The 27,683-nt window shown below is 33.1% G+C and overlaps 1 long non-coding RNA gene across 1 annotated transcript in view; it reads right to left on the reverse strand.

Moving 5' to 3' along the window:
* LOC132739658 (uncharacterized) overlaps positions 1–27,683 on the reverse strand; it is a 109,024-nt gene that overhangs the window by 64,344 nt on the left and 16,997 nt on the right. The gene's annotated exons all lie outside the window — the stretch shown is intronic.

The following is a 27,683-nucleotide window of genomic DNA, read 5'->3' on the forward strand; positions in this document are numbered from 1 at the left end:
ATATAATACAGTTATGGCTCTTTTAAAATGTCCATTTATGTAGTTTCAATATTATACATTTTGAGTAATGCTCAAGTTAGATAAATAAGTTTAAACTAGAAATGTGTCGTCATGCCAGGGATGCACCCGCATGCAGCCAAAATTTCAGATGTTATAATATTAAGTGCAACTATTTTTTTCATATTAATTTCAAAGCCCTTAAAACTATTCAATGTAAACACAAACCATTTTTATACAAAATACAAGGCACTGAAACTATTCAGTGTTAACCTTTTGTAAATTGCATATTGCATATTAAAATTTCCTAGCCAACATAAGGACTACATACATTTCCACAAAAGTATGAGTGCTGAAACTGAAAATTCAAAATTTTTCCAACATCCAAAAACATTGAATCACATCCTCAGATCTATATGTCAAATTTGAGTTGAATGTGTACCACCATTGGGGAGATAAAGAACGGAAACTAAAAATTTCTGATTTTTTTCAATGTTCAAGAGGGATAACTCTGTCAGCTATCATCAAACCATGACCAAATTTGAACTTGACAAGTGTATTCTTATGACATATTCATGTTTAATTTGAGTTGAATATGTGCAACTGTTGTAGAAGTAATGAACGGAAACTGGAAATTTCCTTTTTTTTCAATGTTAAAGGGGCATAACTCTGCTGCCAAAAATCATCAAACCATAACCAAATTCAAACTTGGCCTGCCCATTCCTTTGACGTATCCATATGTCAAAATTTGAGTTGAATGTGTAATACCATTGGGGAGATTATGAACGGAAACTGAAAATTTCATATCAGTTTCAAAGTGAAAGGGGCATAACTCTGCCAAAAATCATCAAAACATAACTAAATTCAAGCTTGACCTGCGCATTCCTCTTACGTATCCATATGTCAAATTTGAGTAAAATGTGTAATACCATTAGGGAGATAATGAACAGAAACTGAAAATTTCATATTATTTTCAAAGTGAAAGAGGCATAACTCTGCCAAAAATCATCAAACCATAACCAAATTCGAACTTGACCTGTATTTTCTCATGATATATCTATATGTCAAATTTGAGTTGAATGTTTGCAACTGTTACTAAGATAATGAACGGAAACTGATGATGACGGAATGACGGAACAGGGAAGCACTATATGCCAAAGCCATTTTATGGCGGGGGCATAAAAATTACAAAGGGCAGTAACTTTTAAAATAATGCAAAAGATTTGGTTACTTGCACACTGGACTTTTCCCTGTGTTCTACACCATCTTGTTTTTGCATGTGGTCCACAGGACTTGCTTATGGATGATTAATGGATTGGTATTTCATTTTCTCTTCAAATTAAAAGTTTGTATCACATTTTCGCAGGCACAGATATTTCCCATACTTGCCTGTTCAATAAATAAATGATAAACATATCAAAAAATAATCTCCTGACAGTCAATGAAGTCTCACTAAATATAAAATAGATATCATTATGATCCAAATTTCTGTGTTAAGCTGAAGACCTGCATTGGCTTAATGAAATAAATAAAGTGATCTGTTGTAGTAAATAGAATGATATTGTATAGTAAATGTATTATTTACTCCATGAGATAATATCATTTACTAGATGAGATCATTTTATTAACTACATGAGATCACTTTATTTACTACATGAGATCACTTTATTTACAACATGAGACCATTTAATTTACTAAATGAGATCACTTTATTTACTTCATGAGATCACTTTATTTACTACTTGAGATCATTTTATTTACTACTTGAGATCATTTCATTTACTACACAAGATCACTTTATTTACTACATGAGATCATTTTATTTACTAAATGAGATCACTTTATTTACTACATGAGATAACTTTATTTACTTCAAGAGATCATTCGATTTACTACATGATTATCACTTCATTTACTACATGAAATCATTTTATTTACTACATAAGATCACAATTTATTTACTACATAAGATCACTTTATTTACTACATGAGATCACTTAATTTATTTATTACATGAGATCACTTAATTTATTTACTACATGAGGTCATTTTATTTACTGTGAGATCATATCTTTACGACATGAGATCACTTAATTTATTTACTACATGAGATCATTTTATTTACTACATGAGATCATTTTATTTACTACATGAGATCATTTCATTTACTACATGAGATCATTTTATTTACTACATGAGATCACTTTATTTACTACATAAGATCATTTTATTTACTACATGAGATCACTTAATTTATTTACTACATGAGATCACTTAATTTATTTACTACATGAGATCATTTTATTTACTAGTCTGAGATAATTACATTTACTACACAAGATCATTTTATTTACTACATGAGATCATTTTATTTACTACATGAGATCACTTTATTTACTACATGAGATCACTTTATTTACTACATGAGATCATTTTATTTACTACACAAGATCAATTTATTTACTACATGAGATCATTTTATTTACTACATGAGATCACTTTATTTACTACATAAAATCATTTTATTTACTACATGAGATCACTTGATTTATTTACTACATGAGATCATTTTATTTACTACATGAGATCATTTTATTTACCAAATGAGATCATTTAATTTACTACACAAGATCATTTTATTTACTACACGAGATCATTTTATTTACTACATGAGATCATTTTATTTACTACATGAGATCACTTTATTTAACTACATAAGATCACTTAATTTATTTACTACATGAGATCACTTAATTTATTTACTACATGAGATCACTTAATTTATTTACTACATAAGATCATTTTATTTACAACACGAGATAATTCTATCTTCTTCTTGAGATCATTTTTATCTACGAACCTTCAAGTTCATAATTCAAATGCTTTATCTTTTTTTAATTCAAAACTATCTATTGTTACATTAAAAGGGACTTAAAAAACTGAAAAAAAGGCCCGGGCCTTTGCTCTCTATATGGGCATTGCCGTTTTTACGATTTAGAATTATTTGAAATTTAGGTTTTTCCTTTTACAAAAACAATTTTAAAAACGTAGTTGTGTTCAAATTTCCAAACTTGATTCATTCATATCATCTGAAAGGCTTGCCACTCATTATGGATAAAACTAAATATAAAAACACAAATGTCAATCACATTTTTACAATGGTATTATTGCACAATTCTTTTTAACTACTTCATAAAACAATGCATGTTTGGACATACGTTAATGCCACATGCTGCAAAGAAATTTCCAGCATATCACCAATTAATTATTTAATTATAATGTACAAGTTTCAAATAGCACATGTAATACACAATGCTTTCTTCTCCTCACGATGATCAACACCTGAAATACAAACCCTATTACATGTTTTATGTATTCAATAGACATATGCCCTCATAAGATCACATGGCAGGGCAGAAAAATCAACTGTATTAACTGAACAGTTCATTATGGGAACTTATTAAAACCATTGCAGAAATCACATGACATACTGATGTCATGTAATGGTGAATTAGAATAATAAAAATCCATGTGCTACTAAAGTCTTGTAGAAGGTAAAAAAACTGAATCTGCAGATATAAAAGAACATATTCTTTAAATTGGTGATAGGAAGAATGAACTTTAATCAGGATTATTCACAAAGTTCACTCAAAACAAGACTTTGAACACACCTGCGGATGTTTCTAAATTCAAAATTTTACCATTTCATGTTTAAATGTTGAATTCTGCTTAAGCCAGTTGACGGTAGTTTGCACTTTACAGTACCGTTCTGGAAAATGCTTTATACATGTTAAAAAAAACTTGTATACTGTAACAGTTTATTAAGCAACCTTTATCAATATGCAGTTGCAAGTATTCTGCTGTCAAAGTTCATATTAGAAATTTCACCAGGGTCAAACGACAAAATAGACAAATAGATTTGTTCAGAGTCAGCTTCTCCTTGCAAATATGAGCAGACAAGTGCATTTGTTGAGCCCTGAAACTACTCTCATTTTATTTCACTAGAATCTCTCTAATACGGAAGTTATTCTCTGGACATAAGAAATACAGACCATGTTAACCTGTGACCTCTAAATGTGACCTTGACCTTGCAGGTAGTGGTCTGGGTGAAAATAATTATCGGCTTGAAGAAAACTTTAACAAAAAGCAATCATAAGTGAGGTCTCTATATAAACTTAATAAATTACAAGTTTGTGATGACAAGTTATGATTTAATTCACATGACTTGTGAAGTTGTGATGGTCCAGAAATTATTTTTCTTATTTAAGTAGAGAAGGTCAGTGACCTTGACTTCAAGTTATGATGAAGGTACAAGTTTGTGAATGGCAACCGCAATGCCAACATGACTGCAACAATACCTTATTGTTTTTTTTTAAAAGTCGAGCTAAAAACTATTCTACATGCAACATCTTTTATTAAAACAAATAGATGGCTCCATATCAATTGGATGTACTTTTAGTTGTCAATATAAATGTAAGTCAAATAATTTAAGCCTTTCACTGATACTCTTCAAAGAAAAGTTCCACTGCACTCTTAACAATTTGCACACTGAAATTGGGCACGTTTTACAACACAGAAAAACACCACTTTTTCACCGATATCCTTGTACTTTTGACTTGCCTAACATTTAAAGGTTATAATAATCAACAAGTTTTTTGGTGCTAACTAATACTGTATACCATCAAATACCATCAAATAGTGCTTCAACAAGGAGTGAAGTATGGCATTCTCTAATAAAAGAGAAACCAGGTATTTTATTGCTAAAAGATCTAACCATTATTAAATTTCAAATACTTATACTTAACAATGCCATTCCTTGCTTTCTACCTATTTCAGCTAAGGGAAAGACAATGTGATAAAAACAGCAATTTAGTAGATCTATTGAAATCTACAGATACCTTTAACCTTTTACCTGATGCAATAGATGTTCCCCAACTCTTATCATTCCTGACAGAAACGAGAATTGAGCGCTCGATCGATAACCGCATGTGACTTTCATCAACTTTATTTTACTTTTCCAAAAATTGCTAAGTTAATATGAAAACTAACTTATAAAGTGAGATATTGTCACAGTAAAGAGTTTAAATTTAAAGTATTTGCATAAATAGCGACCAACCAGGATAGGGGTTTCCTTACATTACATTATTATATGCTACCAGCAATTTACTTATTATAAAATTATCAAATTGAGGCATTAAAAAATAATGATTGTTCAACTAATGGATTGTATTGTTTGGCAATATTGACCCGAGATATTTGAATATTCAATGGTAATAATTGGATTCCGAAGTAAAACTTACGGATATTTACATGGTTCATGTAATAGTTAAAGTTCTCAACAAAACACTTGCCTAATTAGCCTCGGTGTTCAGGAGTTAAAACTCTTAGTTTAAAATTGAAGGTTATAGGTTCGAATCTTAATGAAACATGTTTAAATTATATTTTGCGAAACTTGACTTCTGCTAAGTTTTTGTGCATGCCAATCACCCACTGTACAACTGTACAAATTGTGAAAATTTACATTTACATGGATGTTCAAAGTTATGATTTTCATTTAAGAAAATACACAAGAAATTGAAGAATTGATTCATCCACTAATGCTGCATATAATAAATGTATAAATCAAAGAAAATCTTAAAAAATATTAAGTTGAGGATTCGAACTTGCAACTTTGCGATTGCTATGCTATACTTACCACTAGGCCATTGGGACACGTTAGTATATAATCAAGTATCGAGCACTTTCTTATCTTAAAACCATAATAAATTACAGAAACTCACCAAAAAAGCTCCTGAAAATTGATAGGTCAATATTGCCAAACAATAATGAAGCATTTAAATGCTTACTGGTTTACCACATGATAGTTTTAATGTGCTTTGGGGTACATGTTTGTTTTGGATTATGACTGCCAACAAAGATTAATTATTTAGTCATTTTACATGTATATTATATATTCTGTTGTAAAACTGACTCGACAAACAAATATCTGGAAGGTCCTTTTTGTGCTACCAGATAAAGCATGGTGTCAAGTATTGTGAAATCTTCAAGATCATATCACAACAATCGTCTTTGAAATGTCACCGTGTCGTAAGAAAATTAAACATAATTTATCCAGGTCAATTGGGAATACTAGTATATGTTCACGTAAACATTGTTAATTTGACAGCTTGATTTTATGTCTACAAAGGGGTATATTGCTTTACATTTGCCTGTTGGTCGGTCGGTCAGTCTGTACACCAAAATTTTAATGGTTTCAGAACAATAACTAAAGAATGCTTAGAACTAGGAACTTCAAACATGATATGGGGATTGTTCATGACCAGATGACCCCTATTGTTTGGGGGTCTTTAGGTCAAGGTTTAGGACCTTGAATGTCAATATGATTTCCAATTAATAACTCAACAACTCATAGGACTTTTTTTGTGCATTGGTCTATGCCTGTAGGTGGCCCCTATTGATTTTGGGGCCAAGGGGTCAAAGGACATATTGACCTTTCCAATCAATAACTTGATAACCCATGGGCCCTTGGCCCTCAAACTCTAAAGGTGTATTGGTCTTGGCCAGTAGATGACCCCTATTGATTTTGGGGTCAAATGTCAAGATCACATTGACCTTGTAGGTAAAAACGGTTTCTGATCAATAACTTCACAATCCATTGGCTGCTGGTCTTAAAACTTTGTAGGTGCATTGGTCTTGGCAAGCAGATGACCCCTTTTGATTTTGGGTAAAAACTGTTTCCGATCAGTAACTTGACAACACAGTGGCCCATGGCCCTCAAACTGCATCATTGGTCTTGGCCAGTAGATGACCCCTATTGACTTTGGAGTCAGATGGTCAATGGTTGAAGTCACATTGACATTGTATGTCAAAACAGTTTCTTATCAATAACTCGACAACCCATGGATCCTTAACCTTTAAACTTCACAAATGCATTGCTTTTGGTCACAAGATGACCTCCATGGATTTTTTGGGTCAAGGGATCATAGGTCAACATCACATTGACCTTATAGGTAAAAACGGTTTCTGATCAATATCTCAACAACTCATGGGCCTTTTACCTTCAAACTTCACAGGTGCATTAGTTTTGGCCAGTAGATAACCCCTATTGATTGAAGGGTCAAAGTCACATTGACCTTGTACGTAAAATCAGTCTCCAGCCAATAACTCAACAACTCAAGCTGCCTCAGTTTATTTCTTTTTATTATTAAACAAAAAATGCTTTTGGTTTATTAGTTCATTTGTGTCGTAAGCTATAAGCTTATAAACACATTTTCGAATCCATTCCTGGAACCAACTAGTACTGAGCAATGAGTGTAAGTCTCTTGCTCAAGGAAACAACGACATGCCCCTGACAGGGTCTGAACCCATATTGCTAGCGATAATTATATTACAAGTCTGAGGTGTTAACCACTCGGCCATGCCGCCACTTAAAAAGGCTTTTTGTATATACATTTCAAGATCTAATGTAATATTACAAAGTGGGTGTCATTAGGGAAACCTACATGATTCATAAAATTTATGCATACAGTTAAACTTCGTTCCCTCGAACTCGGATCACTCGAATACCTCCCTTCGCTCGAACTCACCGCCCAGTCCCGGCAAAATTCCTATATGATATATATTGTTCTCTACCTCGAAGATCGCTCGAACACTCGAACCTGATATCTGGTCCCTTCGGCAGAAATATAGTGAAAATCACACCTTTTCGGTCGAACACAAAAAGACAACAAAAGTTGCCGGTCGACATTTTCTAAATAAGTGACGGGCAGTGACACATGTTTTTAACACCCCGTGATAGTGACAAAGGCAACTAAGGATAATTGATACAAAGTAAGATACAAAATAAGAGGTGTTGAAACCAATTTGTTTGTTTGCCTTTTATAGTTAAAAAGAAAATAACTTGTGAAATGTGCAAAAGTCAATAAAGAATGACGTTTACCTGGACGGCTTCAATTACAACCGTTGTTTATCACATAAACCGCGGCGCAGGAGTGTAATAAAGCCATTTAATAAAAACGATAGTACACTAGACGATATTACACTAGTGTAATAACACTTTGAACGTCACGTCATTTTGCGCTATACAACATAGCGTTAAAAGCGCGCTAATGTCAGCGTTACATCTATAGGCGCGTTACCCTTTGCAGAAATTTACCTGGTATCAATAAAGTCCCCAGTATTTTCCCAGTTATTATCCTAAGAAAATTCCAGGAATGTTAAACCAGTCTTGGCTATTTCTAGTTGCCTAGGAAGTACCAGTTATGAGAACTAGGCATTTGCTAATAATTTTCCAAACTAACTCATCAATTTCCAAGTTATACTAGGAATTCGAATTTATTTTCTGAGATTTGTCTAAGAACTTAAGATTTTGTCAAAATTCCTGAGTCTTTAGGAATTACTTAGAATTTATCTTGTAGAACACAAAATCCTTAACATCTGTGCTAAATTCCTTGAATCTTAACAAATAAATTCCTAAAATGACTAGGAATTCTCTTATGTTGAAAGTAAACAAGATAAATAAAGAAAAGGAAGGCCAATAAAATTGAAAAATAAAAAATGTTTTCTTTACTTTTTTTTAAATAAAACAACATACTGATCTAGATCTAATTTTATTAATATTTTTCTAGGATTACTATTATTATATTATTTATTGAAATTAAATAATCAATTGACCTTAGTGTGGTCCAACCTGCATAAATACTGACAATTTTATCAATTGGGCCATTTAATTAATAGATAAACCAAAAATGTTATTAGGAATATAGGTAACCTAAAAAAGAAATATACAAATGTACAGGTTACTCCAAGTAAATCAAGACCGTATTAATATAAACCTTATATAAAAAAATCAATAATTGACATCTGAAGTAGTGTAATGTCTTACAGTTGTGTAGAGCTATTTTTAGCGCTGTCAAAATTGCATCCACTGATGTCATGCTTCAGTGCACAGGCTGTGTGTATATAACCACTTTATACACGGCTTATATATATACTGCCCTGTTGACATTTTTATTGAGTGTGATTTGAAACATATGTAATTAGGGGTGGATTTAAGGTGAATATTATTGCATAGTTGAAAATCCCATGTGGCAAATTGACTCTTGTGCACTCTTTTTTTCACGTGTCAAATTGTGCATTTCCAAATTTTCACGAGTCAAAACGTCAGTAGGCCTATATGGCCTATTTATGCTGACGGAAAATTAACGATGATAACTTTGTCTTTACTTAACCAGCGAACCTTTACGATTATACTCGAGCAATATCCGTATATTTACGCGCTAAACCAAGCCGAGCATAATTTCATGACGTATTGGATACGTATACTGATGACGTAGCAAACACAATTGTTTTGGAAACTACTGTAGCTTTGTATGAAATTCAAGCGCTTTGTTGGGCTAAAAATAATAGATTAGTGAAATAAAATTCAACGATATAATAGAAATTATTCAGTCATTGTATTGAAGGCAAAATCAACGGAATTACACGAAATTATGCGAATCAAGCACATGTTACTGACGTAGTACCAGGTTTATTACGTAGAACACAGGTTTATTGTGGCGCGCAATATTCAAATATGGCAGACACTTCGTCTCATATAAACAGTGAACTGATATCGTCTGCCCAATAAAGACATACAACGAGGAAGGTGAAAATTGCTCAGCAAATTATCAGGAGAAGACCTTCAAAGCTGCAATCGGTGAAATTCACTGTGAGTATTATCATAAATGCACTGATTTTTTCCCAAACAGAGCCGGCGTGTTTATGACCCCTAGGAAAAATGAACAGATGAAGAGTCTAAATATTATTTTAATGACCTTTCTTCACTTCTAAAAGCATTATTTTGTAAAAATTTGCCGACTGTAACAATAGAAATAATAATCGTATTTCCAGCTTATTCCTAGTTACAGTTAAGATACTTAAACCTTACTGGAAATATTGCTTAAACGGACATTTGTCACATATTTTCGCGACCTGTTTTTATTTATTTCTTTGTTGAACAGGAAAGATATAATAATAATGAATAAAAAACAAAGCATCGTTGAAGATTGAAGATGGTTGTGCTTCCCTGCAGGAAATGATTTGCTTATGCCCTCTAAAAGTTTAAAATATTTTTTTTGAAAAATGCATGGTAGCAAGTTATTTTACTCCCAGACAGTTCAATACCCTTGTATGCAGACAGTTCACTACCTTAGCAATTTTGCACTTGTCTTGTATTAGAAAAAAAAGTTTTTCATAAAGAAACAATATTTTTATATCACCATTAATTTATGTAGTTATATATTAGAATATGATCAACAAAAAAAGATGATACATGTTCAATAAGCCTACATCATGTCTGTAATTTAAAATAACACATTATATATTGACTGTATTTTTAAATCACAATAAGAAACCTCCAAAAATTTATTTGCAACAGAAATCATGTTTTCTGTTTGTTTTTGTTTTGTGGGGGGGGGGGGGTTTAATCTCTAGATTTCTGTGCTTGTATAGGAATTATTGGACCACTAAAAAGTTGTCTAGGCCACCAAAATTTATCGGTCAGTGGTCCAGGTGACAGCCTAGCTAAAATGGTTTGTCTTTGACACTGCCTAAGCCTTTACTAGAGAATCTGAATACTGGTCCATTAAAATAAATCCCACATGATGATTTGCAAAGAACAAAAATAGCACAAACAGTGTCATACTTTAAGCACTAACCTGAATACATTGCCTTAATCTCAGTCATTGAATTTAAGATTTTTGAATATACTCGCCCAAATTCCAGTTTTGAATTCATTCTACTAAATATATTTAACTAAATTCTCCTAAAATTTACACTGGTCATGGGCCACCGGGCCAGTGCTAAATTCGATGACTGTAATCTGTTATTGTATTAATAAGGGGGCAGGACGTGAAGTGGTTGAACACGCTTCGGCTTGAACTTTATATTTTTGTGGCCCCACTTTAGTGGCGGGCATTTAGATTTACCCTTGTATGCAGTTCTCTTTTGTGTAACTCAATAAGTATTTGACCTAGAGTCATGAAATTTTACAGGAATGTTGATCAGCATGTAGGGTGTCCGTTTGACCCTTGAAATGACTCTTTGACCCTTCAAATTTCCAAAAGGCCTGATTTGACTCTCAGGATTTTAACTGGAGGGTCAAATTTTGTTAAAATCATGGGGATTTGACCTTGTAGTCGATAAAACTTAGTCAAAGTGACCCTCAGGATTTTATGGCTAGTGAACACCCTGCGGCATGTGCAGTTGTGCACCTAGGTATTTTCATGTGGATTTATTCAGTATTTTTAGAGTTATTGCCCTTGACTTAGTAAAAATTTGCAATTTTCAACTTGTGTCGCATGTAACTCAATAAGTATTTGACCTAGAGTCATGAAACTTTACAGGAATGTTGATCAGCATGTGCAGTTGTGCACCTGTGTATTTTTGTCTGGATTTATATAGTATTTTTAGAGTTATTGCCCTTGACTTAGTAAAATTTTTGCAATTTTCAACTTGTGTCGCATGTAACTCAAAATGTTTTTGACATAGAGTCATGAAACTTTGCAGGAATGTTGATCAGCATGTATAGTTGTGCACTGGATATTTTTGTGTGGATTTATTTTATTTTTTAGAGTTATTGCCCTTGACTTAGAAATTTTTTGCAATTTTCAACTTGTCGCATGTAACTCAGAAAGGATTTAACATAGAGTCATTAAACCTTACGGGAAGGTCGGTCAGCATATGTAGTTGTGCACCTTGGGTTCCGCTTGTGGATTTATCCTGTATGTGCAGAGTTATTTCCCTTGACTTCGTAAAAACCGTTTCATTAGTTGTGTTATTTGTTCTTGAGTGCTTGAGTTAGAATCAAACAACTTTACAGAAATAATGATCAACATCACTAAATTACAGGAATAACAATGATAATAATTAATAATAAAAAAAATACACAGTGTATTTTCATTAGTTTGCCTTTATCAAATTTCAAAATAAGTACATGACCAGTTTATAACTTCAATATATGTATAACCAAAAGCTACAAATATGAGACCCAGAACACAGTGTGTCATAAACACTTCCTTCATGAATGGCCATTTAAAAACAAGAGCCGGTTGAACCGGGTGATGCTCCCCGAATAGGTTTTGGACACAGGAAGGTATACCTCTTGTTGTGTCAGAGTTATGTCACAGACAAAGTTCAAAGTGTAAAAACAACCCAAATATTGTGCACGACACATTGTCTAAATATGGTGATCATTTTTGTGAAATAGTTGTAAAATCCGATTTCAAATAACAAAGTTATGCGCCTGACATTATTTTGCTGCAAGGTCATGCTGTGACCTTGACCTTCAACGTAGTGACCTAAATGTTGCATGCGACACGTCGATTCAATATGGTGATCATCTCTGTGAAATAGTTGTTAAATCCGACTTCCAGTAACAAAGTTATGGGCCGGACACGATTTTGCTGCAAGGTCATACCGTGACCTTGACCTTCAAGGTAGCGACCCTAATGTTGCGCTCGACACAATGTCTCATTGTGGTGATCATTTCTGTGAAATAGTTGTAAAATCCGACTTCAAGTAATGAAGTTATGTGCCGGACACTATTTTGCTTCAAGGTCATGCTGTGACCTTAACCTTCAAGGTAGCGAGCCAAATGTTGTGCATGACACGCCATTTTAATATGGTCATCATTTCTGTGAAATAGTTTAAAAATCTGACTTCAAATAAGGAAGTTATGGGCCGGACACGATTTTGCTGCAAGGTCATGCTGTGACCTTGACCTTAAAGGTAGCGACTTAAATGTTGTGCATGACACGTCATCTTAATATGATGATCATTTCTGTGAAATACTTTTTAAATCTAACTTCAAATAGGGAAGTTATGGGCCGGACACGATTTTGCTGCAAGGTCATGCTGTGACCTTGACCTTCAAGGAAGCGACCCACATGTTGCACGCGACACATCGTTTCAATATGGTGATCATTTCTGTGGAATATTTTTTAAATCCGACTTCAAATAACAAAGTTATGGACCGGACACGATTTTGCTGCAAGGTCATGCTGTGACCTTGACCTTCAAGGTAGCGACCCAAATGTTGCGCGCGACATGTCGTCTCAATATGGTGATCATTTCTGTGAAATATTTTTAAAATCCGACTTCAAATAATGAAGTTATGGACCAGACACGATTTTGCTGCAAGGTCATGCTGTGACCTTGACCTTCAAGGTAGCGACCCAAATGTTGCGCGCGACACGTCGTCTCAATATGGTGATCATTTCTGTGAAATATTTTTAAAATCCAACTTCAAATAATGAAGTTATGGACCGGACACGATTTTGCTGCAAGGTCATGCTGTGACCTTGACCTTCAAGGTAGCGACCCAAATGTTGCGCGCGACACGTCGTCTCAATATGGTGATCATTTCTGTGAAATAATTTTAAAATCCGACTTCAAATAACAAAGTTATGGGCCGGACACGAATTCGGGACGTACGTACGGACTGACGGACGGACGGACAACCCGACGACTATATGCTCCCCCGAAATTTTTCGGGGAGCATAAAGAAAATCAAATAACATACAAACCCACTTACCTGAAAAAATATGTGAGAGTTTTGTAAATATTTAAGACACAGAAACCATTTTGTCAAGTTTGCAATGATTTTACTCGCTTGAACCAAGTGTGCATCCACTTCACGTCCTGCCAAGTGATTAGTATTTATTTCGTATTCAAATATCTTGGTATATTTCCATATGTAGAGAAATGTATTTGTTTGATTTCAGATATGAATTGGTACCACAAGGCCACAAAGGGAGGAGTTCAACCAACTTGTGGATGATGTTCAAAGCTGAGGAGAGTGAGAGCTTAAATCTATAAAACGGGTCAAAAACTAAGCTGATGTTTAGATGTTTTGATATAGAAACTGTCATAAATTCTTCAGTTAATTGAAAGAGGGCAAGTTGTACAAAATGCCATGGAGCTAAATATACATGGAGAAGAAACTGTGATGTCACACAGTTAAATTCAGTATTGGCAGAATTGTGTTCTTATAAGTTATCATATGTTGCGGGATTTTCAGAGATTTGATGCATCCTGGGTAAAAATAAAAAAATTATTAAACCGGCAAAAATTGGATCTTACAGCAAGGATTACTCATTTCAGAAGACAGCAATAGAAAATGTAGGAGTTGCATGTAATACTGGAGGTTTCTTGCGTCATGTTTTGTACTGTTTAAGTGACGTTTCTTAGACTGTTTAAGTGATGTCCCTCATTCAATCAGTTAAGAAAATGATGAAAGCAAATTAAAATCTAGGAGTGACCTAGTCAAGAATTATAATGTTTTAACTTTTAGTGCTAAATTCAAAGAGGTGTCACATGTTACACTGTTTTAAAAAAAGGAATCTTAAGTCAAGTGTTATTGCCAAAGCTCATTGCATTCCAGTAACTACAATGATATATCTAAAGAAGTGTGACTAAACAATACAAAAACAATCAAACTGTAAGGAAAATACTTTGTTTCATATGCAATCATGCTTTTTATTAAATTTAATAGTTTGCTTATGACTGATGTTGAACTGCTTGTCATTTAACTGGATTTAAAAGTGCACATTTTAGTTCACATCAGTACAATGTGCTTATGTGAAGTAATGTGATTGCCCTGTGTCCAATGGCATCTTGTATTGTCAGCAATTTCTTGTAATGATATCTTCTACAAAACTGATTATTTGATTTTAATCGTAATGATCCTTTGGTGGCCCTAGTAACAGTAATTCAGCTGTGGTCCAGTCATACCCAGTTGCTAGGAATTTCCAGTACAATGCAATCCTAGGCTATTCCAGCCATTCCTAAGATCATGGAAATACCAGGAACTTCTGGGATATCCAAGTTCTTTGAAATGCCAAGGAATTACTAGAAAAAATGTTCCAAATACCGTGGGCAGGTCATTCTCAGTCATTCCTAAGATTATAAAAATACCAGGAGTTACTGGTATTATCATAGGTCTTTGAAATGCCTTGAAATGCCTGGAGGTGACTAGAAAAATGTTCCAAATACCGTGGGCAGGTCATTCTCAGTAATTAGGATTTTCGAGTACAAGTTGATCTAAGGCATTCCTAGTTTCACTTTTTTTTTCTAGTTATTACCAGTAGTTTTCAGTCGTTCCAATTACCGCCAGCCAGTAACTGGAAATTCCTCAGATTTCCTTGCATTTCCTAGGAATTATCCCTGTAAATATTCCTGGGATTTCCCAGTAAAATCCTAGTAAAATCCTGGTAAATTACCAGTAATTTCTGCAAGGGTAAAGAAAAATGACTCTTGATAACAGTTTACCGTTCTTATTTTATATATGTGATAAATAGAAAATAATATTCGTGTAGATTCAATACTTAATTTATTGAACTCGCCAGAGGCTCACATAATGATTTTATTCAACTCGTTCAATAAATTTAGTATTAAACCTACACTCATTCAATATCCTCTATTTACATAACGTGAATTGTAACAGTGTTATCTATTTATAGAATGATACTTGTACGTGTGTTTATTTTAGTAAATGACTGCTAACAGATGCTGTTGTAAAATGGGTTTTATAAATATTTATTAATTCATTGTTTAAGATAAAATGCATCCCAGAATGAACATATTAATATTTTTTGAACATTGTTCAACAAGTTTGGATAATGATTGCCCAATCGAACTCAACCAATTACAATATGCATGAATATAGATTAACACAGTGTACCGTTGTTACATATAACAATTCTTAATCGACGAACAGATGTACTAACAAACAATCATATTGACGTCACGTATTTATCATTCGACCGATGTAAGCTGGAAAACCTTTAGGCCTATGTTCTATGTAATAGTAGTTCAACCTCGGTTGGCTCGAACCACCGACCTCTCGAACAAATTTGCACAGGCCCTCAGAGTTCGAGCGAACGAAGTTCGACTGTATATTATTTGGTATGATTTGTGATAACTTTGTCATAAAATTGCTGCACACAACCTTAATGGATCACAATGACTTAGAGACATGTCATGACTGTTGATTGTTAAGTCACTAGGTCAAAAGTCAGTCACAATAACCTGGCCACATGACTAATTGGCTGCCGATAGGGGGCATACATGTTTTACAAACATATCTTATTGTATATAACTCTCATAACCTAGGTTGTATGAGTCAACTAATTTAAAATTTTGATCATCAGAAAAATATTTAATGCTCTACAAATTTCATATCAACACAAAAAATTGTAAAAGATATTATTTGAACCAGTTTTTAGATCATCAGTAGAAGAACATAAGTAACCTCCCTTTCAGAAAATTCAAAATATTATTTAGGCTATTAGTATAACAGCCCCTGTAGCCATAGCTATAAAATGCCAATAGATATTAAATTTACATCATTGGAAGGTTCATTTCTCTACAAACATAACATTGACATTGACACAAAAATGATCACAACACAACTTAATACAGTATTATCCATTTAAAATTATTTGTAGGTATCAAAATTTGGTCAATATTTCCAATATCTTATCATAAGTGTGTGACTTCTTATCAGTAGGATATTGATTATTGATTATCTATCTGGCTACTGTGTATTGGTTTTAATGCAGTACCGGTATATTGGAAGGGGCTGTATGGAGGGTTCTGTCTGACGTAAATGGTTTTAATGCAGTGTATTGGAGGGGGCTGTACGACGTAAAAGGTTAAATCACACTACTCAATCAACAAAATGGGCAGATGGCTGTCGACAAAAGAGTGAAAATATCAGTTTAATATTATATCTTTTTTTTTTATTTTCTAATTGTGCACTTTATGGAAAAAAACTAATGGAGCATTTAGAAATCTTGTCAAAATTTAAAAGTCAAAACAGTACACGTACAATCAATATTACAATTAAAACGGGGCAACCGTCGTGCTTTTGGTCTTTTTATGTCCACCCATTTTGCTATAATTGTCAAAATTTGGTTCTCAATCATCCCACACTGACAAGAGACTACCGAGCGAACTAAATGCATACCGACACGTCTCGTACCACAGCAATTAAAACGTCATGTAAATACAGGCCGCTAATCAAGATAGCAATTAAGGCAAGTATATAATATCACATTAACAATCGGGCTATCGTATTACAAATAGCCCACACATATCAGTCAACGACGGTGATAGAAATTTCCGTTCTCATACCTTCTTCACGCTGCATCTTTGTTTTTGACTCTTCGGCAAAAAACAAGAGTCGGAGCACAACCTCTTGCCATTAATTGCGATGAGAAATGCCCGTAAACTCTCTCTTAATTATGACACTTCCCATGTCGCTGAGTCTAAAAAAAATGTTCAAGTTTAAGTACGTTACTCTTAAGTGCAGCCTTATTATTTAATACTGCATTCAAAACAAAAACTTCTCACTTTCATAGACAATTTTTTGCTTGTAAGTAAAAAATGGCTCGCAGAAAACATATTTAAAATTTGACCTTTATTTTTGATATAAGCAATGCATTCTTTATGTTGATTCTAAATAAAACTAAATTTTGGGTTAATGAATTCTTATGACATATAAGAGCTTTTCGTCTACAGTACAATTTATTACAGAATGTTACAATAAAACCAATGCACCTTCTAATGTATTGCACTTGAATAATTCAAAGGTTATGAATTTGATTTTTTTTCTTCTCCATTTGAAATAGCTTACAGTACAAAAGTCCCGGTTGTTTCAAAACAATGTTGAATTGTTTTGTTTTGCATTAGGCAGGCATAGTGTATCCTTTACTTTCCTAGCCCTTACCATACTAATTATCTTAAATGGACTTGTCCATCTTATTTGTGCCTTGTGGCGGCCATTCAAAGTCACCGCATACATGAAATCAAAGATATTATATTTGTTGTGTGTTAAGTTCTGCTTATGCCGGTGCTAGGGGGTGTGGATGGATGGTTACTAAGCTTGCACTTTCCAGTACTGTCCATGAACACGCTCAATCAAACAAAGTCTGCAACTTTTCAATTTTGCTGTTTCAGGCATTCTTTAGGCATTCTATTTTTTTTATTTTTCTAGACAATTCATCATTTTTCGGGATAATTTCAAAATATGTACTGATTAAATAGCCAAAAGTACAGATCATGATCATATGGCTCATATGAATGAACCGGCTGATCTTTGTCAGCACATATGTTGCACGGATACACAGATATATTCAGCTGCCGGCTTAGCAGAAAAACATACAGCATCCTCTGAAGAACATCTCTCTTTAGTCAATATAAATATCTTCATATTTTCCATATCTGTTCGGTTTAAATATAATACGCAATTACTTGTACAGTTGCAATGGTGTAAATCTTTCAGAAATTAAATCAGATTAAGTCAATTTAAGTACATTTGTATTTTTGTTGTAATGGTAAATTGACATTTCTTTTCTTGTCAAATCTGATGATAAAGGAATCCATTTATCAAAGAGTAAATAAGAGAAAAACATATTGTTTTTAAGCTGCATGTTCATAGATAAGAACAGTGAATCTCAGGAAAAGGACAGGAATGACTTTATAATGTTGGTTAAATTAAGTCAAGGTTGGCTCTCTAGTGGTAGTATTTGCCTCTTTATTGGTAGGATCGAGAGTCGGACATGACAATTTTGTATTAATTGTTCGGTTTTAAGTCACACAAACACAATAAAGGTCATTTTCCATGACTTTCCAGCTTTACTGTTAGAGGGAGACTTTAAGTACACCTCCAAGCAATACTTCAGGCACAGACTGACACCAGAGTAGAACCACCAACCTTCTTTAGAAAGATATTTAGCGAGATAGCTTCCACACATGAAACCTGAGAGTTAAATGTTACATGCATAGAAATTTGAAAAACAAAAACAAAAAAAACATTGGGAATTGCATCAAAATATATATCTCCATGTTAGACACCAAACAGGTTGTTTTATGATTGGTTTTAAAATCAACCATAATCCCTTAAAAATATCAAACTAATAAAGTTAAGAGATTTGTTATGGCAAGTATGTCTATAATAAAGCACAATCATTTGGAAACAATGGCAACTTAATAATAATAATAACATGGAGTAAAATATGTGCCAAAATGTCTATAAAATGCAATCAGCAATCAACTGTCTGAAGAGTGCACAATTAAAACTGCATCATCTGCATTATTATGTTGGTGATTGGTTTTTTTCATCAATATGCCAAACACTTATGCTTTACAATACTTTTGTATTCAGTAATAATAAACATAAAAATTTTATTTACATCCATAAAAATGTCTACTGCTTTATTATCATGAGAAAAAAAGGATGATTCATGCATTAAGGACTCAGTTTAGTTGGGAGGGAAAAAAGTTAATGAATATTCATAAAGCTGTGTCAAACCCATGTCTCGAATACGTAATTAGTGTGTGTTAATTTATTAACCAACACATAACAAGTTTCAGCCACACTATCATATACATAACAAATCTGATTGGCTGCCCCATTTTTACAGGACAAACCACCATCATGAACAGCCATCCGTCATTTTTTCAAAATACTGTCATTTCATTGGCTGTTTAAAGTGTAATAAAGTCACATGACCATCTAGAAGTTATTAAATTGTGGCGACATAAATTTTTGACATATGACAGGCCTAAGATACATAAGGTAATGTTGTTACCAGTTGTAAAAAGGCCTTTTATAGCTAAATGAATGTTCATCAGTGCAAAATAGTTTGTTCAGGTCCTTCCTATAAATAATCACTAGAATCTGTCTTTACTTCTCTTGTAACAAGTCATATGCCTGTCATAAATACATCATGTCAAAACCAAGGGAGATAATCCAACTTGTTTTTTTAGACATTTTGCATATAATTTTCAAACTAGTTATTTCCCATAACATAAAGGGATTTCAATATCTCTAGTACTAAGCAACTGTGTTTATGCAAACTTTTTTGTAGATCATAATTTCAGACAATTATAATTATTTTAAGACCCACTTGCACACTACTAGGCCAGGCAACACCTTTGGTTAAATCATAATCTAATATAATATAATTATTATCTTGATTATGATAAAAGCTTGAAATTTATTTGGTTGATTTTCTGGTATTCTACCAGCAATAAATCTGTACTAAAATGTAAAAACATGGTTGTAACTAAAGGACCCAAATCCCTGTGGCAGAAACATATTCTTAAACCACTAAAATTAAAAACATACGAAACAGAATAAATAACAATTACTTTTTGTGTTTTAAGTCGCATCGACACAGTTTAGGTCATATGGCGACTTTCCAGCTTTACTGGTCGAGGAAGACCTAAGGTGCCCTTAAACAAATTATTTCAGGCAAGGAAGGCACCCGATTAGATTAGAACCACCAATGTTCTGTTAGCTAACTGGATTGATTCCTCACAAGAAAAATCTACCCTGAACCCATAGCGGTGAGGGGCAAGTAATAAATAAATATAAATATATTTTTTGAGAGGAGAATTCCGCCAATTTATCAATCAACTCTCATATAATGACGGACTTCTTGTTTGCATTGCCTTCCTACATTTTATGTCTTTGGTACCTGCCTTAGCCTTGAGGGAAAATCCAAGTTCTAAAGTCTAAATTCTTAGATCTGCAAAACTTGTCACAAGATTGATCAAATCGCACACTCTGTAAGTTCATGTATATACAAACGTGTGTCATAACAGGGTGCTTAATTTAAAAAGGGAAATAAGTCATTCATTTTCTTATATTCAAATTCATGTTACACATTTTTATGATGGTTTAAATTTTTAAAAATTATGTATGATCTTTCTAATTCACCGGCCGCAGCAGATAGCATAAAGTTGTATTCCCAATCGTCCTGCATAATGTTACAAGAGATACAACACATCAGAATTATTATGAGGGTTTAGAGCGAAACTGGTCTATCTGCTTCTATTTCTATATAAAGATGGACCAGTTTCGCTTTAAGCCCTCATAATTTATTATTATCAATTTATAGCACTTTCATTCGTCAGTGTCTGATATATAAAATATCACACTCGTTAAAATGGAGTGAAGTATAGATGTTTTGGTTTGTATTTCTACAACAGATAATAAATGATGTCTTTTTGATGTCACAGATACAACAATCATATAGTTAGTGTCATTTGGCACCAGTTTTGTAATGCCTTTTTAAATTTAAAAGCCAACTGAAAACTATAAAGTTTGGTGTAAAATAAAATGAAAATATATTTATGAATAAAACTTCATTCTTATTAGCGATTTTTTTTTTATTTGGACTTAATTTCTTTAAAAAAAAAGTTTTGCTCACATTTAGTGCTTTTGAAAATATTTAAATTTTCTAACTTAAATCTTAGTGAAATTTATTCATTGAAATCATTTAAACATCCTTAATTTCTCTTTCATGAAAAAATATATATTGAAGGTTAATAAAAAATAAAGTGTCCATAAAATAAATCCACGTCTTTTTATAAAATTTCCATACGTATTTTTGTCTTCTTTTTTTATTTTATTTTTCAATCTCAAGATCATTCATATTTTAGGAAAAACCATTACTTCTTCATTCAATATTATGTAAACAGAAAACAATTATATATATATATCCCATAAAAGAAGCGCATTATAAACAGTAAAAGACAAGCAAAAAATCTTCAAAACATCTTTACCTCTTCAAAGTTGGACATGACAAATAATACTGTAACAACAGTTTCTAAATGCAACAGGAGTAGGTGTAAGACATGTCCTTCTCTAATAGAAGGAAATGAAATACAATTTTGTAACAGTAAGACATTTAAGATAAAACAAAGTATGAACTGTGTTTCAAAAAATGTGATATATTCAATAATTTGTGACAACTGTAAACAGTTTTATATTGGCCAAACAAAAAAAGAATTATGTAAACGTATGACTTTACATAGGCAACAAACAAACACTGAAGAACTCAGAATGTTACAAGTAAATAAACATTTACATAATTGTTCAGGAGGTAAATTTAGCATTTTCCCTCTATATAAGATATTAGTATTAATCGAAAGTGACAATTTTAGAGAAGAAAAAGAAAAACTTTTAATGAAGTTATTAAAACCACAGCTAAATGCTCATTGGTAATAATAGTTTAACAGGGTATATATATACAAGTACTTCATATTTATTACAATCTCTTCATTTTTAATTATGAAAGAAACACTTGCGATTTTATTCAGTCCAATTGTTCGTTTATTTACCAATATTTATTGAGTACAAATTGTTAATTACCATACAATTAGTGGCCATAAAATCATTAACTTGTGAATTTTATTACCTCCCTTTAATAAATGTCATTAATTCACTGCCAGATTGTACGGATTATGCTCAATGTCCGTAATATTATAATTTTTCAGTATAAATAACCATATTGTGTTTGCCGGGAAATACGTTATCATTTAACGTTCCCGCTTTTTTTCATGTCGTTACGTCATTTGTTTATATGTTCATTGTTTATTAAAGTTTCGGCTGAAGATATGCGAAGAAAGCATTGAAAGCGCTACTGATTTTACATAGAGTTTGTTATTTCTTAAGCATTATAATTTTATCTATTTCAACACTGCACAAGGAACATTTATCACGTTTTAATATATATATATAATATATATATATATATATATATATATATATATATATATATAATATATATATATATATATATATGATTACAAAATCAGATGTCCATCATGTGCTTTACAATTTTGTTGTTTTTGTTTTTTTTTGTTTTTTTTTTTATATATTTATTTTTGTACATACACGATAAGTTTTATATATAGATATCTATTACTCTATAACTCAAACATATCGCGACACAATCTGACCTTTAATAGTCAAAAGCAAAACAAAAGATCAAGTTTTTTTTGTTTATATATATACACACACATGTTTAAATATTATGTAAGAGAAAACAGGGCAAAACAAATAAATAACTCTTATTCTGAAATAATATACAAAACAAAAACATAAATGCCATACGAAGAAAATCTTGAGGTAAAACATGCTTTTGTATTTAGTTGTAGCATTTCATACAATACAGTAAAACAAGAACTGTTGACAGAGCAGCATGCTACACTATTCTCAGTAAGCCTGGATAATGTAATCAAAAAGGGCATTTGTTCTCTTAAAATCCATGTCAAAGTTAAATGGAAAGTGGCCTCAATTTATGCTCTCAAGTAAATGTGAGAAGTTTCAACCCATTCCCTTTGGTAAATAGGAAGATGCCAGATTACACACAAAAACTTTTTTTTTTAAGTCAAAAAAGGCATTAATATGAAATGTAAATTAATGAAAATTAACTAGAAATGTGTCCATAGGACACAGATGCCCCCACACGCCACTGTTCTGTCAATCTTATGACTCTAGGTCAAATAATTTTTGGACTACATGTGCCACAAGTTGAAAACTAAAAATCAACAAAAGGCCATAATTCTGTTAAATTTGGTCGCAGCAAAAATTCCTTCCTTAACTACAATCTACACATTAAGGTTGTTAATCCCTGGAAGTTTAAGCAAAATCTGCCATCCGGTTTAAGAGAAGTTGCGTTCACAAAATTTCTACATAGTATATAGTGAAAAAAATCAACAAAGGGCCATAATTCTGTAAAATTTGGTTGCAGGGAAAATTCCTTCCTTTACTGCCATCTACACCTTAAGGTTGTTCATCCCTGTAAGTTTAAGCAAAATCTGCCATCCGGTTTAAGAGGAGTTGCGTTCACAAAATTTCTACATAGTATATAGTGAAAAAATCAACAAAGGGCCATAATTCTGTTAAATTTAGTCGCAGCAAAAATTCCTTCCTTAACTACCATCTACACATTAAGGTTGTTCATCCCTGTAAGTTTAAGCAAAATCTGCCATCCGGTTTAAGAGGAGTTGCGTTCACAAAATTTCTACATAGTATATAGTGAAAAAATCAACAAAGGGCCATAATTCTGTTAAATTTGGTCGCAGCAAAAATTCCTTCCTTTACTGCCATCTACACATTAAGGTTGTTCATCCCTGTAAGTTTAAGGAAAATCTGCCATCCGGTTTAAGAGGAGTTGCATTCACAAAATTTCTACATAGTATCTAGGGAAAAAATCAACAAAGGGCCATAATTCTGTTAAATTTGGTCACAGCAAAAATTCCTTCCTTTACTACAATCTACACATTAAGGTTGTTCATCCCTGTAAGTTTAAGCAAAATCTGCCATCCGGTTTTAGAGGAGTTGCGTTCACAAGATTTCGGGACGTACGGACGGACGGACTGACGGACTGACCTATTAACAGACGGACATGTGCAAAGCTATATGCTCCCACATTGTGGAGGCATAAAAAGCAAATCAAACTTATGGGACCTGAGCCAATCATGTTAGGTAATCACAGACAATAAGCATGTGGAGTTTAAACCTGTCTCTTTTTGAAATACCAAATTGTAAACTAGAACGTAACCGAAGTGTGAAGCCCACAGATGCTGATGCCTGGGTGAGTACAATTATATACTGCTCTCCAAATTTTTTTTAATAGTTTAAAGCCAGGAATATTAAACAACATACTTGAGCTGACACTTTAGCGCCAGACCATATTTACAACAATTTTTTTGAAATCATGCCATTTAATCTGTTGTCATGACCAAAATATTTTTTGAATTTAATAATCCATTTTATTGGTCAAGACCAGTTACTTGTGTACAAAATTTCTGATCATTCACTCATTCTATTTCTCACAATATTTCAAATTAAAAAAAGACCCAAAATTCAAATCAGGCTAAGAATAGCACCAAAATACCATTTTCAATCATTTTCCGAGGATATTGCTCAATTATCTTTTGCATATCTTACTTTTTGTTTAAAGTGCCTCAGTTGATCTAAGTAAGAAATTAAAATTTTATGTTTTAGGCCTTTAAATCTTAGTGGCTTAGTGATATTCCTTTAAACTTCTAAAAAAAACAACAACACATTTTGGCATGAAAAGTCACATGACACGCACCTGCTCAGTATCATTTGTATGCAGCAGAACTCAAAATTTCTATTTTGTGGCAGGCATCGAAAATTATTTTCAGAATCACTTGTCCTGCAAGACAAGTACCTACGAGCACCTATTGTGCAGGCAACATTTTTCTACTCGTCCTGCATCGAATTCTCTAAAATCTGTTCGTAATTTAAAGAGCAGACAAGTGGAATTTTCGACCTCTGTAAGGCATTTTGCATGGAAACATGATTTCTTACTCTTACTGGACATTGAAGTTTTCAAACTTTGTCCTTGACCTCTATCATGCAACATGCTGTATAGTTTTATTTTCAGGGCCACATCCATTCTGTCATTTAATATATTGAACATAAGAAAGCCAAAAAAAATGCGACCATCAAGATAACATTTTATTTGGCAATTATAAGTCCCTAGCAGGATTTAAACCCACAGCTAGCTGGGAGGTGCAAACAATTTCAAGCCAATGACCTTGAACCATTCCGCCACAGAGACTCTCTGGTAAAAGGACAGCAAGGGTTCAAGAACCATATAAAAGATAATTGATAAAATACCACTGTTGTAAATCAAGCAAAATAGGTTATTTTGATAAAGAGATCTACACCTGAACAAAAATAAACTTCTGTAGTTTCCTATATCTAATTGAAAGGCTTGAACATTCTAAGAAAAACATAATTCATTAAATTTTAATGAACAAATCTCTGAAATTTTGCTTTTTTCCCATGACTTTCACAAAGAAGTTGTTTATTTTTTATTTCATAAATTCCTCACTCTGACCCGATATATCCATGGAGGTCCCTTCATCGAGTTGATAAAATAATCATTTTAAAAACAAGAAGAAATATCAAAAGAATTCTCAAAATGCTTCAAAAACTTATAATCAATATGACAAACTGATAATCAAATTTCCCCCCCCTTGATTAATATCCAAAATTTATATGCTATCTTCACCAAAAAATTATGATACGCATCTGTGATAATACAGTCAAACATGATAATAAAGACCATAACATTGTTTAGGAGTGAAAAAGACGCAAGTTAATGCACATGTGAACTGTAAACTCGTGGCAACCCACTCAATCTATGGGCAGAGCGTGAATATCAGGGCAGAATGGGCCAAATTTTTTTTTAACCTTTTTGTCTGTCCAAACACTAATGGACCAATGTCAGGTAGTCTTGTTTTTGATACAAAAAAGCAAGTTATGTTCACTTTGTTTTGTTTCCTTTTATTTTTACAGCGCACCGACACAATTCAGGTCATAAGACGCCAAAATAGGAATGATGATTTTAGCTAAACTCAAACTTAAAGCAACACCAGATGTCAAACCACATCACCTGCTGGAGCTAAGAGATGCATAGACTCCAGTTATTCAAACCCATTAAGTCGGCTCTTACGATCACGCAAGGATAAACTATGGCTGCAATTCTGATGCCTCAACCCTTAAGGGCAGGGAAATGTTCAGGGTTTTTTAATAACTTGCTTTCTGAAGAGATTACTGAAAGTGTTTGGTAGGATCTTGACCCCAGTAACCCCTTTAATACTCCACAAAAAGTTAAAGGACCTTTTGACCATAGAGGTATCCACCAAATATGGAAGATATCCTTAAATATACAAAGTTATTATGAAACAAGAGGGCCATGATGGCCCTAGATCACTCACCTGACCCATCAAACTCATCCAAACAATTACCTAGACAAGCATTCTAACCAAGTTTCATGACAGGTGAGTCAAAAATGTGACCACTAGAGTGTTAACAAGAATTATCCATATTTGAGCAGTGTGACCTAGTTTTTTACCCATGTGACCCATATTCAAACTTGACCTAGAAATCATCAAAATAAACTTTCAGACCAATTTCCAGGATACTTAGATCAAAACAGTAGCCACTAGAATGTTAACAAGATTTTTCTATTTCTAGCTCCGGTAACCTAGTTTTTCATCCGAGATGACCCATGTTAAAACTCATCCGAGTAATGACCTAGACAAGCATCCTGACCAACTTTGATGATAATTGAGTCAAATATGTGACCAATAGAATGTTAACAAGGTTTTTCCATATTTTGGCAGTGTGACCTAGCTTTTTGACCCCAGGTGACCCACATTCGAACTTGACCTAGAAATCATCAAAACAAACTTTCAGACCGATTTACAGGATATTTGGATCAAAACAGTAGCCACTAGGGTATTAACAAGATTTTTTCTATTTTTAGCTCCTGTGACCTAGTTTTTCATCCGAGATGACCCATGTTCGATCTAATCCAAGCAATTATCTAGACAAGCAGCCTGACCAAGTTTGATGACAATTGAGTCAAAAATGTTACCACTAGAGTGTTAACAAGATTTTTCTATTTTTAGCTCCTGTGACCTAGATTTTCATCCGAGATGACCCATGTTCAAACTCATTTGAGTCATCACCTAGACAAGCATCCTGACCAAGTTTGGTGATGATTGAGTCAAAAATGTGGCCGCTAGAGTGTTAACAAGGTTTTTCTATTTTTAGCTCCTGTATCCTAGTTTTTCATCTGGGATGACCCATGTTCAAACTCATCCAAGCTATCACCTAGACAAGCATCAATTTTTCTATATTTAGTATTTGTGACCTTGACTACAGATGTCCAAATGCAATACCAATTCAGTTCTCCATATTGCTAAATACCAAGTTTGATAAAGATATCTCATTCCTTCTGGAAACCATTTTACTATTTTTAGTAATGACGACCTTGACCTTGACCCCAGGGGGTCCAAATGTT

Source organism: Ruditapes philippinarum, unplaced genomic scaffold, assembly GCF_026571515.1.
Source record: "Ruditapes philippinarum isolate M1 unplaced genomic scaffold, ASM2657151v2 ctg584_1_1_1_1, whole genome shotgun sequence".
Classification (NCBI taxonomy): Eukaryota; Metazoa; Mollusca; class Bivalvia; order Venerida; family Veneridae; genus Ruditapes; species Ruditapes philippinarum.